Raw genomic sequence first — 12852 nt, 5'->3', positions numbered from 1 at the left:
CTTACAGAACGCACAGAAATGAAAAGGGTATGTATGGACTTATCTAACTCTGGGGGATACTGTGAATAAGCTCCCAAAAAGTCGGAGTGTTCCTTTAAGCTGCATATATTATGTAGTTTTATTGTTTCAGATTTCCGAGACAGATGATGTATGAAGTTGCAGACAACCAGTACTGTGATCTTACCATTCCTACTGTAATTCTTTCAAAACCGTCATGTTGCAAGCCATCCATTTTGACAGTTGTTTCAACAAGAGGTTGAAAGTGATGCATTGTTACTGTATTCATTTGTCTCCTGCTGACTTTATGTACACGCTTTAGGAATAAAGCCCTGCTATTCATGCATTATTAAATGTTCTTGTCAGAATTAAAAGATTCAAAGGCATAGTTTCATTTGATGTACACATTTTATTATGTTTTTCCTTTATTCCCTTTGGGAATAAAATATATTATAAAATGACTTGATCATGATTAATGTTCCTGTTACATATGAAGATCATGAACTGACAATCTTAAGTATGAAGCACAACATTCAGTACAGAGAAATATACGTCTCTTCCATATGGAAGCATATGGGTAGCAATATTCAATTTGAAATGTAATATGCAAAATCACAATGCAATATGTAAAATGGCAATGCATTTCTGTATTTAAAGTTTCCCATACATTTGTGAAACGTTTGGTGCAAAATTAAAATGAAAATTCAATTATATAATTTACATTTGCTATTTCATACACTAGTTTTAATATGTAAATTGAATACATTTTTAACGCTTTATAAGTTGCAAAATTAAAATTAAAATGTATTACAGAAATGATTAGATATGTTTAACACGTTCAAGCAAAAACTGTAGCAAAATTGTAATTTAAATATAATTTTTTCTTAATTGCATTTACACTCACAGGTAAGACACTTGCGATTGCATTTCCATTAAGTGTCCCGCAATGAATGTAGCAAAATTCAATGTGCAATTTGAAAATGGATTCTGAGCCGATCACGTGCCCACCCCGCCCTGTCAATCACTGCGTGAAGGCGGGGCTCGGCAACAGGTAAACATACGCTATGGTGCGTATTTTGAGGTGTTGGAAGGAAACAGGGCGGCGGCAGAGCTGATACGAGCGTTAAATTCACTAGCAGATGAAGTGGAGCGTGGACAGAGAAATGGTAGTGTTTCCAAAGATTATTACGCGCCTGCAGGTGATAGAACCAGTACGATGTTGGACCGTCTGGGTCTGGGAGAATGTTCTGCCTTATCAAGCATCGACACCCATGTCAACATTCTGCTGCGCTGCTGTTGTCTGATGCTGGACTGTGTTGATGGTTTCGTTTGTATAAAATATTATCATTGTCTGATATGCTTATCTTTATTCTTATTAGCCTACTATTAACTGTAATACCCAATAATGTTGGAGATCCTATAGTTTTTCCTTACAAATGCATAGGTCTATTACTCTGAGATCACATATGACAAAGCTCCATATTGGTATTCGGTATGTGACCGATTTATTTATTTATAACTGACTGCAATGTTCAATAAAGTGACGAATGTGATGTGTGACCATCTCTATTTATGCAGCTGTATAATCATAAAATATGAGGCAGACATGCAAGTCCCTTTCCATTTTATAAAGCACATGGATTTCTCGGCTTGCGCACGCAACCAGGAGGCAAAAAAGACCCGCGGTCTTCGTACCGGAGTAAAGGGTTCAGGCTATAGCATAGTAGTGGTGTTGTCGCTAAGTCAAAATGCCAAGGAGTTGTTGCGTATGTAACCAAGGCCCTTATGGACATACACCCAGGCATCATAAGGCTTGGCTTTAATGCCTTGCCTTTGACTAGGGAGCACATCTGACCTCAACAATCAAAAATCCGGTGCAGCATCAAAGTAATTGACGAGCTGCACATGACCACATAGCACGTACCCAGCTAACACAGTACATTGTGACGACTGGGTGAATGTGGAGCAGGTCGAGGGCTGGTGACGTCATCGTCTATAATTCAGTGTCTAATATTTTAAACAACGAAGCAGCACACGAAACTTTAACCGGCACAAACGATCGCACAAACAAACGAGACTATTTTGGGTGAATGAGCAGTAGGGGGCTGAGTGACCTCAGAATGACCAATAAACATTATTTTAATATTTAAGAAACCGAAGCAGCACAAAATAAACGTTTATCAGCGCAAATTAGCACAAACAGGTGAATGTGGAGCAGGTTGAGGGGCTGGTGACGTCATCGTCTATAATTCGGTCTAATATTTCAAAAACTGAAGCAGCACAAACAAAAACGGCACAAACCGAACGAGACTATTTTATTTGGAGCATGTGGCGGCCTGGGTGACATCAGAATGACGGGCACGTGATCGGCGCAGAATGCATTTTCAAATTGCACATTAAATTTTGCTACATTCATTGCGGGACACTTAATGGAAATTGCAATCGCAAGTGTCTTAACTGTGAGTGTAAATGCAATTAAGAAAAAAATACATTTAAATTACAATTTTGCTACAGTTTTTGCTTGAACGTGTTAAACATATCTAATCATTTCTGTAATACATTTTAATTTTAATTTTGCAACTTATAAAGCGTTAAAATATGTATTCAATTTACATATTAAAACTAGTGTTTGAAATGGCAAATGTAATTTTTTTTATTGAATTTTCATTTTGCACCAAACGTTGCACAAATGTATGGGAAAATTTAAATTTAAATACAGAAATGCATTGCCATTTTGCATATTACATTTCAAATTGAAATTTGCTACCCATAAGCTTCCATATATCTACGAATTGTGTTTTGCATTTGTGAAATTTAAAAATACGAATATATAATTTTATTTTTCGCATTTTAATTGCTTTTTTGTGTGTGTACGTGAATTAGGTTTCATGCATGTGAAATTGTCTACGCATGTATGAATCATGTTTTTTGCGTGAATTATATTTGAGACTTTGCCTCCATACTCCATCGCGCTTTGATTGGATTCGTGCAATAAATCCCGCCTCTTGTCTCGTGCTTTCCGCGTTTCGTGAATCAGACTGAATGAACAAAATAATGGCGCTCATGGTAAGACTAATTAAAAAGTAAGTAAACAACTAAATCATTTAGATATCACCGCTTTGTCACGTCAGAATTATAGTTCGTTATAGAGACGGAGGCTTTTTATATGCTGGAAAACAACATGTTTTTATTAGCCATCGACATCGTGGAGAGCTCGAGTCACCTCACCTGTATCATTATAACTTGTCTTTTCCCCAGGGGGCACTCCAACACAGGAAAAGACCATGAACATAGCTTCCTTATACACATCTCATGTCTTAGCCTAACTTACTGGATGGCACATCATCAGTTATCTACAAGAATCAAACTTGAAATGGCCTGAGAACATGATGAAAAGGAGGTTTAGTGGGTAGGTAGGCTGCATCTTCGTGTCTGTGACCAGTGTTTACTGTGCTTGATGACTGATCTGAAAATAAGTTGAGTTGCAGCCTAAGTTGAATAAGAACAGCTGAACATCAGTTCACAAATAAAATATATTGTTTAAATTGTTACTGCCTTTCGTTAGGTCTATTATTTTGGAATAAATGTAAAAATGCTTAAAAACACTAAATTGATTGTAATTCTTTTTTTGATGTATGCCAATGTTTTCAACCAGGAAAATGTGGCAACATATAATATGAATTTACATTTGATTTATTTAATAAATAAAAAAAACTTTGAGGACTTTGCTTTCTCATTCCAGAACACCACTGCATGCCACTGCCTTAAACATGATTGTTCAGCATGAAGATTCAACGTGATTTTCACATTTTCTGTTCAGACCAATGTATTAAATAGGGGAAATAGCAGAAGGGCTGAATAAAAAAGCGAATCCACTCTCTGACAGTAAGTGGCGTTTACAAAAAAGCAGGAATACCAATTACCCCTGTTGCTCGGAGACGTGTATTTAATTCTGCTGTGGCTTTATTTGGAACTATTTTCTCTAATTGTCTCGCATTATATTGTGACTAAAATCAATGTAAGTTACTCTGTATTAGCTTTTTGTTTATAGAACGGTTATATAAAGAAATATCACACCCAGCAAGATGGAAAAACAGTGTCGGTGAAAGACAGGAAACACCATCAAGGCTTGTCCAGTCTAGTTAGGCAGATTTTAGATACAAGCTCCTGAACCATCTGTAGCTCTTCAGGATTAATCAATCCATTGATCTAATTGACAGAGAATTCCAGTGAGTGTGGTGTCACAGAGACCACCTTTAACAAATGACAAATGGGCTGGGGTGTCATCAGTTCAAATTTAGAAGACAGAGCCAAAATTAATCTCACAACGTGACTCCACGACACTTTTTTTTTTTATGTGGGGGTTTAATTCATGTGAATAAAGCTATCAATTGCAAGCTTCTAAAGATATAAATTAGCGTGTACCATTGCAAATGCTCCTGCACTCTCATTTTTACAAAGGACCAGTTTTCTCCACTAAATGGAGTATTTTTATAGCATTACTTTTTTACCCTTGACATGAATCTACACAGATTTTTGATGAACAATGAAATGCTTTTGGTACAATACCACAAGATGTCTCCTCTTCCAATTATTGTAAAATAATTAGATTTCTTTACATTTGCTGTGCCCTTGAACAGAATGCGGGATGTGAAGTTTTTCAGATAAATCAGTATTTGAGTCTTAAAGAGAACATATAACCCAGTTGCTTTTAACATCTTTTGTCATGTCATGAATGCATTTCTGTAGAATGCAGAAATATCTCTTCTTTAAAAAAAAAAAATCAGTCATGCTAAAATGCAATTTTTTAGAAACAGGTACAGCTACTAAACCTTTCGAATATTAATGAATTGTCACCACATGACATGTTTTAGAATGAAACCTGTTGTATTACACAACCATTTGTTTATTTCAGAAAGGATTATTAATTTATTGTAGAACTAGAATACAATTAATTACATAATTTATACAGCTATATTGTGAATATTCATGTTCTCATAACAAAGTAATTTAAAGTAATCTCACGGAGCTAAGATATACATATCACAAATCATTTTGAATGGAACATAAACAAAAGATGTCTGTTGGTTCAGTGAGGGAATCAGTTGTGAACTCAGTTCTGAACTATCCACTGACTGAGTCTGATTCAAACCAGTTTGTGACAGATGCATTTTTAAAAAAGAACCAGTTTATAATGTTTGTTCACAAATTGAAAGTTGTGGGCAGGATAATATCTGACGAAACCAACGCAATCTCATGGCAATTCCTAACTATTTACTGTTTTGCCAAATTGGTGGTTCATTTGAATATATTTGTACAATCTCCTTTGTACTTTTTTGTATGATTTTCTTACACCCAAGTGATGGTTATGTTTAGGAGTGGAGTTAGTTTTTTGATGTTGTTTTTTTTTAAAGTGGGCATTGTAATCATAATTCACATGAAATCACCACCTCATAAAATGTTTTCTTGTGAGATTGAGTTAGATGAAACTGCATATACAATCATGTGGAAAAAGAAAGGACACCCTTTAGAATTTTATGGTTTTACTTATCAGAACATAATAAAAAATAATCTGGTCGTTAGCAGGTCTTAAAATTAGGTTAGGTAAATACAACCTCAGATGATCAAAAGCAAATGACATATCATATTACACTGTGTCATTATTTATGTAATAAAAATAAAGCCAAAATGGAAAAGCCATGGGTGACAAACTAAGTGCACCCAATGAGTCAATTGCTTGTAGAGCCACTTTTAGTAGCAATAAGTTGAAGGAATCATTTTCTGTATTGACCCAATATCGGCCAAGCTTTAGCTGTTGGACAGACGGCCTCACATTTGACTTTAGAATACTGAAAAAAAGGGAAGATCATGGTCCGACTCATGAATGCAAGGTGCCCAGGTCCTGTAGGTGTAAAACAAGCCAAAAATCATCAACCCTCCATCAGCGTGATGGTCAGTTGATATGAGGCGTTTGTGCAGATATGCAGTGTTTGGTTTTCGCCAAATGTGGCGCTGTGTTTTATGGCCAGACACCTCCATTTTGGTCTCGTCTGTCCAAAGGACATTGTTCCAGAAGTCTTGTGGGTTGTTCAGATGCAACTTTGCCAACCTAAGTTGTGCTGCCATGTTCTTTTTAGAGAGAAGAAGCTTTCTCCTGGCAACCCTTCCAAACATGCCATACTTGTCCCGTCTTTTTCTAATTTTACTGCTTTGAACTTTAACATTTAACATGTTAACTGAGGCCTGTAGAGTCTGAGGTGTAGGTCTTGGGTGTTTTCCGATTTCTATGAGCATTGCAAGCATTGCACGGTCTGACCTAGGGGTGAATTTGCTTGGACGTTCACTCCTGGGAAGATTGGCAACTATCTTGAATGTTTTCTACTTATTAATAATCCTCCTTACTGTAGAATGATGGGCTTCAAATTTTTTGGAAAGGGTTGTATAACCCATCCCAGATTGATGGCAGCAACAACTGCTTCTCTAAGATCATTGCTGAAGTCTTTTCTCATTGGCATTGTGTTAACATACTCCTGAATGCTCCAGACCAGCAAAGTGACAAAACTTCTGCTTTTATAAGGGGCTTTTGCTCCGGGTAATTCTAGGAACTAGCCACCAGGGTGGTTCCACTAGGAACGTTTTCCTGGTTGCGTTCCCACCGCCAGTAGGAACTCTGAAGTGACGTAAGCCGCGCTTGCTGTGACTTTTATTTTGACGGCGCTGAGAATGCCAGAGCCTGAGCTAACAGCGCTCGCATTCTCTGTGTTCATTAGTTTACGATCTCTCCAACACGTTATTAGATAGAACTGTTATACATAGAAAGTAGACCGTAATGAAAAGTTCTAAGTGTATGCCTTGTGGTTGATATCCAGTGTCGCTAGCTGATCAGAAATACATAATCATGTTTGGCGTGGTCCCCTCAAAGTTGCGTTGGATTTTCTCCTCAGCGTAAAGGTTAAAGGAGTCATAATGTAGAAATTTCACTTTTCCACGAGAATCAATGTATGTTATGATTGCATAATGATTGTACACTGGCCGGGAAGCCGATATTTAAAAGTGAAGCGTTTGTTTACCTCAGGGTTTGTAAAATAGGCCACGTGCACGCGCACGAAAAAACGAGATTTTGATTTCTTCCCCCTCTTGACGTCAAGACGGGGGAGGATATACCAAATATGGACACCGCAAACCTATGCCGCGGGAAGCCCGCCCCTCTCCCCCTCAGATTCAGTTTAGTCGACTCGAGAAAGATGGAGAAACCGAGTGTAGCCTACACTTGAGATGCTCTGTGGGTGACTGCCACAAACAACATGCAAATGTGTTTTATCTACCAAAAATGGACGAAACTATCAGGGAACAGTGGAGGAAATTCATTTTTAATGACGCTGTCCCAACAACTCTTTCAAGTGGCGTATCGTTAGGTGTGTGTGCTAAACATTTTACACCGGAATCATTTACAAATTTGGGGCAATATCAGGCGAACTTGGCCTCGAAGCTCCGTTTGGGAAAAGGTGCCATCCCAACCATCAGGGACTTGCCAGAAATTGAAAAGGTAAGACTGTGTTTTTATTGCTCTACTGTGGTTAACAAATAGCAGCTAACTGCTAATGCGGCTATTGTATGTAACGTTACCTTCGAGGTAAACACGGGGAATGGACTCTACGAATGCTAGCCACATCTTTCCACTTTGTTTTACACTAGCAGCTACAGTAGTGACGGTACAGGAGTCCATGCTCAGTGGCTAAAACTGTTTAAATGCAAGTATAACATCACGTTGCATGTCTAAAGAAGAAACATATTGAATGTCTAAATAACCACAACGTGAAACAAGGCAAAAACACCACATGATAGTAAAAATCTCAAAACCACTGTAAGCTGATAAAAAAAAAAAACTACATCTCCGTTAATGTAATCTACATTAAATAAAAGGTAAATTTATGTGGGAGAAAATAGCAACACACGTTTTTGCTCGAACTGATGTTAATGTATGTCTCAGTCAAAATGATTGTCTTTACCATTCAGAGACATCTTGATGTAGACGTGCATCCAACAACTCTACATCTTCCCTTTCCAGCTCTGGTTCAGAGTCCGGCTCAAACATGTACGGTTGAATCCCATATGTCGCGGCCGGGTCGGGTTCATTGACAACTTGCGCCATGTCAGTTTGTAATGATGCTGAAGTTACCTGCGGTGTCAACCCCCCTCCTTCCTGCAACCAATCAACGCGCCCCTCATTTGCATTATTATAATGACCGTCCACGACAGCCAAAACATCGCATCAGATCTCGCGAGACAATAATGCCTTTAGAAATAAGGGTCTGAGGGGCTCTGTGTTGATTTTTTTTCCACTTTTCTTTTTTAGAAGTGCCTGAAAGACTATAATAGATCATTGGGTACCAAAGTTAAAACAACATTATGACTCCTTTAAGAGGCCCATCTATTACTGTTTTCCATCTTCGTAGAGTTAGTTTGTGGAGTAAATATATAGGCTATAATCTGTGTGTTTACACAGCCTTTTTAAAAATGGCAGGTGCTGGTGTTTTTGCGTGCGTTCGGCCAATCAGCGTATACGGATAGTTCCTATAGTGCTGGTTTAGACCCTACTCTGAAGTAGGAGCTAAATGACTTCCTCCAAAAGGAGTTCCTACAGCTAAAATCGTTCCTAGTTCCTAAAAGCTCCTAGTAGAAGTTTTGTTTGTTTTTTTGTAATTTTAGTTGCCATTTGGAACTCTGAAAGCTCTAGCATTTTTTAATTAGCTCAAATGTTTTATATGTATGCACCCACCCCTGATATGTCTTCACCAAACCACAGTTTATTAACAATGCCTAATAGGGTATGCATGACTGAATACAGAGAAAAAACAATCCCTTGAATTGGCATATTCCCACCTAACAGAAGTAATTAAATGTGAAGAGTGGTATATGATGTGATGATGCCCTCATAAATTATTCAGCATTGCAGATGAGTATAAGAAACTAATGAATGTTTTGGAAAATGCCCTAAGATTCAGAGGCGGCTTTGTGTTTCAGTTCAGTTAATATCCTCCAAACTATAAAACTGGCAACGATAAAATATATGCAGGTTTTCAGATGGGCCACTCTGAAGCTGAGCTATGTGAGAGGGATACAGCCCCATGCTTTGTGACTGCTTGCATAAATCTCCTGTATCCATTAAGAAGTGGTCAGTGATGCAGTGCAAAGCACACGTCCCCACATGTCCGCCCACACTGTACCTCACCAGCCCACTAAACCAAATCCATCACATGTGCAAGTGACACTGTGGAACAAATCACACCCACTTAAAGGACATTAAAAACACAGACAGGTCAAGGAAAGGTGAACCACAGCCTTTTTAATGTAGTTTTTCTTCTTTTTTTTTTGTCCCTCTGAGTCAGTCATTTAAATGTATATTGACACAAAAGGGTTGCCGTAATTTCTGTTGCAGATCAATTTCTGTAAGTCGGTTATTGTTGGAAAAAGAAAATGTAGTGAGAGAGAGATAGCAAGAGAAGAGAGAGCAAGATTCCATTCCAAGGCCGATTCCTGTCCTACAGATGGAGTTGTTTGATTTGACCATCCATCAAGCTCTGATAAGACCTTTGATTATTCTCTGTCTGGAACATATGTCAGGATCTGAGAGACCAACTGAAATCCCATGATGATGGACAGAACAGAGAGAACATATTCTATACACAATCCTAAAATTTGGGCTTAATCATAATCCAACATATCCTGCTTAAGTGAATAGCAACCATATGGCTTTAAAGGCTTTAGAAGATAGAGCACACAAGTTAAATGCACCACTTCTTGTTGTTTTTTTACTTTCGAAATCCTGTGGTCATTATGAAAGAATGCATAAAGTTTCTTCAAAATGCCTCCTTTTGTTTTCAGACGGCCAATGGAACAAATGTTAAGAATTTTTATTTTATTTTTTAAGAGACATATCCCTCTCTGTAGTTGCATAACCATCCTGCAATTAGAAGATGTTTAATTTTTTCAGTCCGGTAATGATTCATGCCATGTCATGGGAAATGAATGTCATTATTGCACTGCAGCTAGTCTCTCTGGTTTTGTGTGCAGCATGCTGATTATTTTGCACTTATTCTCAACCTACATTTTGCCCATTGAGAGGAACATCATTTATTATAATTACATGTCTTAATTACTGTTATCTGACCAACATCAGGGGCAGGAAGTGAGAGAGATTCCTCTCATCTGGAAATGAGAATAAAGCTGGATCTCAGGCCAGTCATAACTTCAGACGTAGATGTATCATGTAGACTCGCCGCCTAATGAAAATTAAACAAATTTGAAAACAGCCCAGCAGGTGCACCTCATAAACTTCTTCAGCTGCATTTCATTATACCTACCATGACTAAACATTATGTAAATGGCAAATATATGCTCTGAAAAAACAATTGCTGTCTGTCGTCTTGTATGTGGATAAAAGGAAGGCAATTTTAGACCGCTTGGATTCATTCTCATAGTACAAATGAGTTTCTTTGTTTTGCACATAATTTGCAGAACTGAAAGTTATAATACTGTAAGTGATGCCATGAGGCGTGAGACACACTGCTGATGCACTTTAATTAGTGATGGGTTCTCCTTGATTTATCACCAAACCGTGATGAATTTCTCCTCTCCCTCTGAGCTATCTCTTACCCCAAATGCCAGCTCATTGTGTTTCATCTCCAGGGCTGAAATTGAGCTTGTACTGTATGACCCTTCCTGTAAGACATAATGAAAGTGGCTTTGTATTGTGTGCTTTGTAAAACTGAATGTGAAAGAAGGCTCTTCCATCACTGAACCATCCCGTCAATGGCATCAGAGCAATGTAGTGTTAATTCAAATGACTCTGTGGTCTGCCGTCAATCCCTTGTGCCATATGGAGAGAGACATAATTGCTTTTCACTTAAGATGCTGATAATCATTGTCCAATAGTTCAAGGGTCGTCCACAGGTCAGCAGTCTAGTTAAGGGGCAATGCTATGTAAAAGCGGATCTGAGACATCACACTGCACTTGGGGCAGATGGCAGGTGGGCAATCCTTGAGGAAACAAAGGATGATTGATGAGGAATGAATAAGAGGATGGATGGATGAATGGATGTTAGCTGATTTTGCCAGATGTTTGTCACTATCTATGCAGCACGTCTTCAGTGGCCCAGCTAGAGAAAGCATTTCACTGATGTACTTATGAGCACCATTGACCAGCTTGTTGCTTGTGTCTTAAATATATATTGATTATAGAGAGCATGCACTAAGTGCTCTTAAGGTCTTTATTTAGTAGGGCAGCAAAAGAGGAAATCTATAAGAGATTATAATAGAAATCACAGCAGAAGCTAGACTCCATAAGTTTGTACTGTACTTTTACTAATACAGACTCACAGTTTGACTGCACATTGGCACAATATGTTGCACCATCTGTAAAGACTTCGGAAGTAATGAACTAAATTTCACGAAGAATGCTGATAAAGCACATTCTTTATGTAGTGTAGTAGGCTATGTGTGTAATTTCTGCACCACTAACTTCAAACAGAACAGCAAAAATAATTACTGTTTTCAGAAAGGTTTCAAACATTCTCTCTGTTTAGTTCCGTTATCAGCTTTCGCACATGCATTCTTCCATCAATGTGAATGGGCTACCGTAATAAAATCCTCAGATAGAGCTTTCTGAAATACTTCATATGCTGCAACACCGCTGAATCTACAGTGCGATCAGTGTGGTCCGATTACAGAATGAATGGCTCTTTTGAGTCAATTCTTCTTAATGAATCATAAACGTACAGCTTAACGAGTGTAGTCCAATTCCCAAAATAATGACTCTTATGAAACGGTTCTTTGGTCGCTGCATCATGAATACTAATTATTCCATATTCCATCACATTTGACTGCTTTTGTATGCTGTGTAGCAGGGAAGTAAGCATGAGTATGCACTCACAGACAATTACCTTAATCTCCAATAGAGAAAAAAAATAGGCTTGCAGCTGTTTAGATGTTTTGATAATGTATGAAGATGAGAAAATGGACATCCACTCTTCTTAATAAAACAAATGAATGAAAGTATATGCTCACTCTCTGACTGTCTAACTTCACACAATTACATGAGCATTAAGAGTGTTGCATTAAGCTTCATCTGTTAGTTTTCAAACTGCAAGATCAGTCCCTTTTAATGTGATTTCTGTTTGAAGGGCTTCTACTGAAGGCAGGTTCTAAACCATGCTAGCGCTTGTTACAGCATATAGTTTTATGGCTTCTGTGTAATTCAGTAGCTTGAATTGCATAAATCCAGAACTCACAGAAAATGATTCACTGAGAAAGACTGTATTCACAGACTTGCTGCTGAACTCCAGATGTGAATAATATTCCCAATAAAAGCATTACAAACAAGTGTGCGTTATGAACGAGTCATACAATCATATACTGAAATGATTTGATAATGACCGAAACAAGTCTTTTTATCCTTTCTGTCAAGTCCTATTCTTGTTCAACTTCCAAAGGACACAAGGACAACTCAAATTTCCGACTCAATCACTTTTATTTTTCTGTTGGCTTTGTCAGTTGATTGGTCTGTTCAATGAATTAGGTTGTAAACCTTTAAAGACAGAGAACAAAAGTTACCATTTTAATTAAACATTTTTAATGAATTTTAAATGAGTTTAATTGTTTAATTAAACATTTTAAATGAATTTTATGATGAATTACCCACTTAAGCCTTTTACATGGAATAAAGAACCCATTTAACAAAAAAATCAATGAAGTCAATGCTACAATGTGTGCCTTAACCAATCTACACAGAAGTTAAACATAGCTCAAACATATTAAGCAGCATTTCAAACACCATGCAAGTAAATAAAACATTTC

This window comes from Rutilus rutilus (genome assembly GCF_951802725.1).
Source record: "Rutilus rutilus genome assembly, chromosome: 1".
Taxonomy (NCBI): Eukaryota; Metazoa; Chordata; class Actinopteri; order Cypriniformes; family Leuciscidae; genus Rutilus; species Rutilus rutilus.
Note: the sequence above shows the minus strand (reverse complement) of the source record.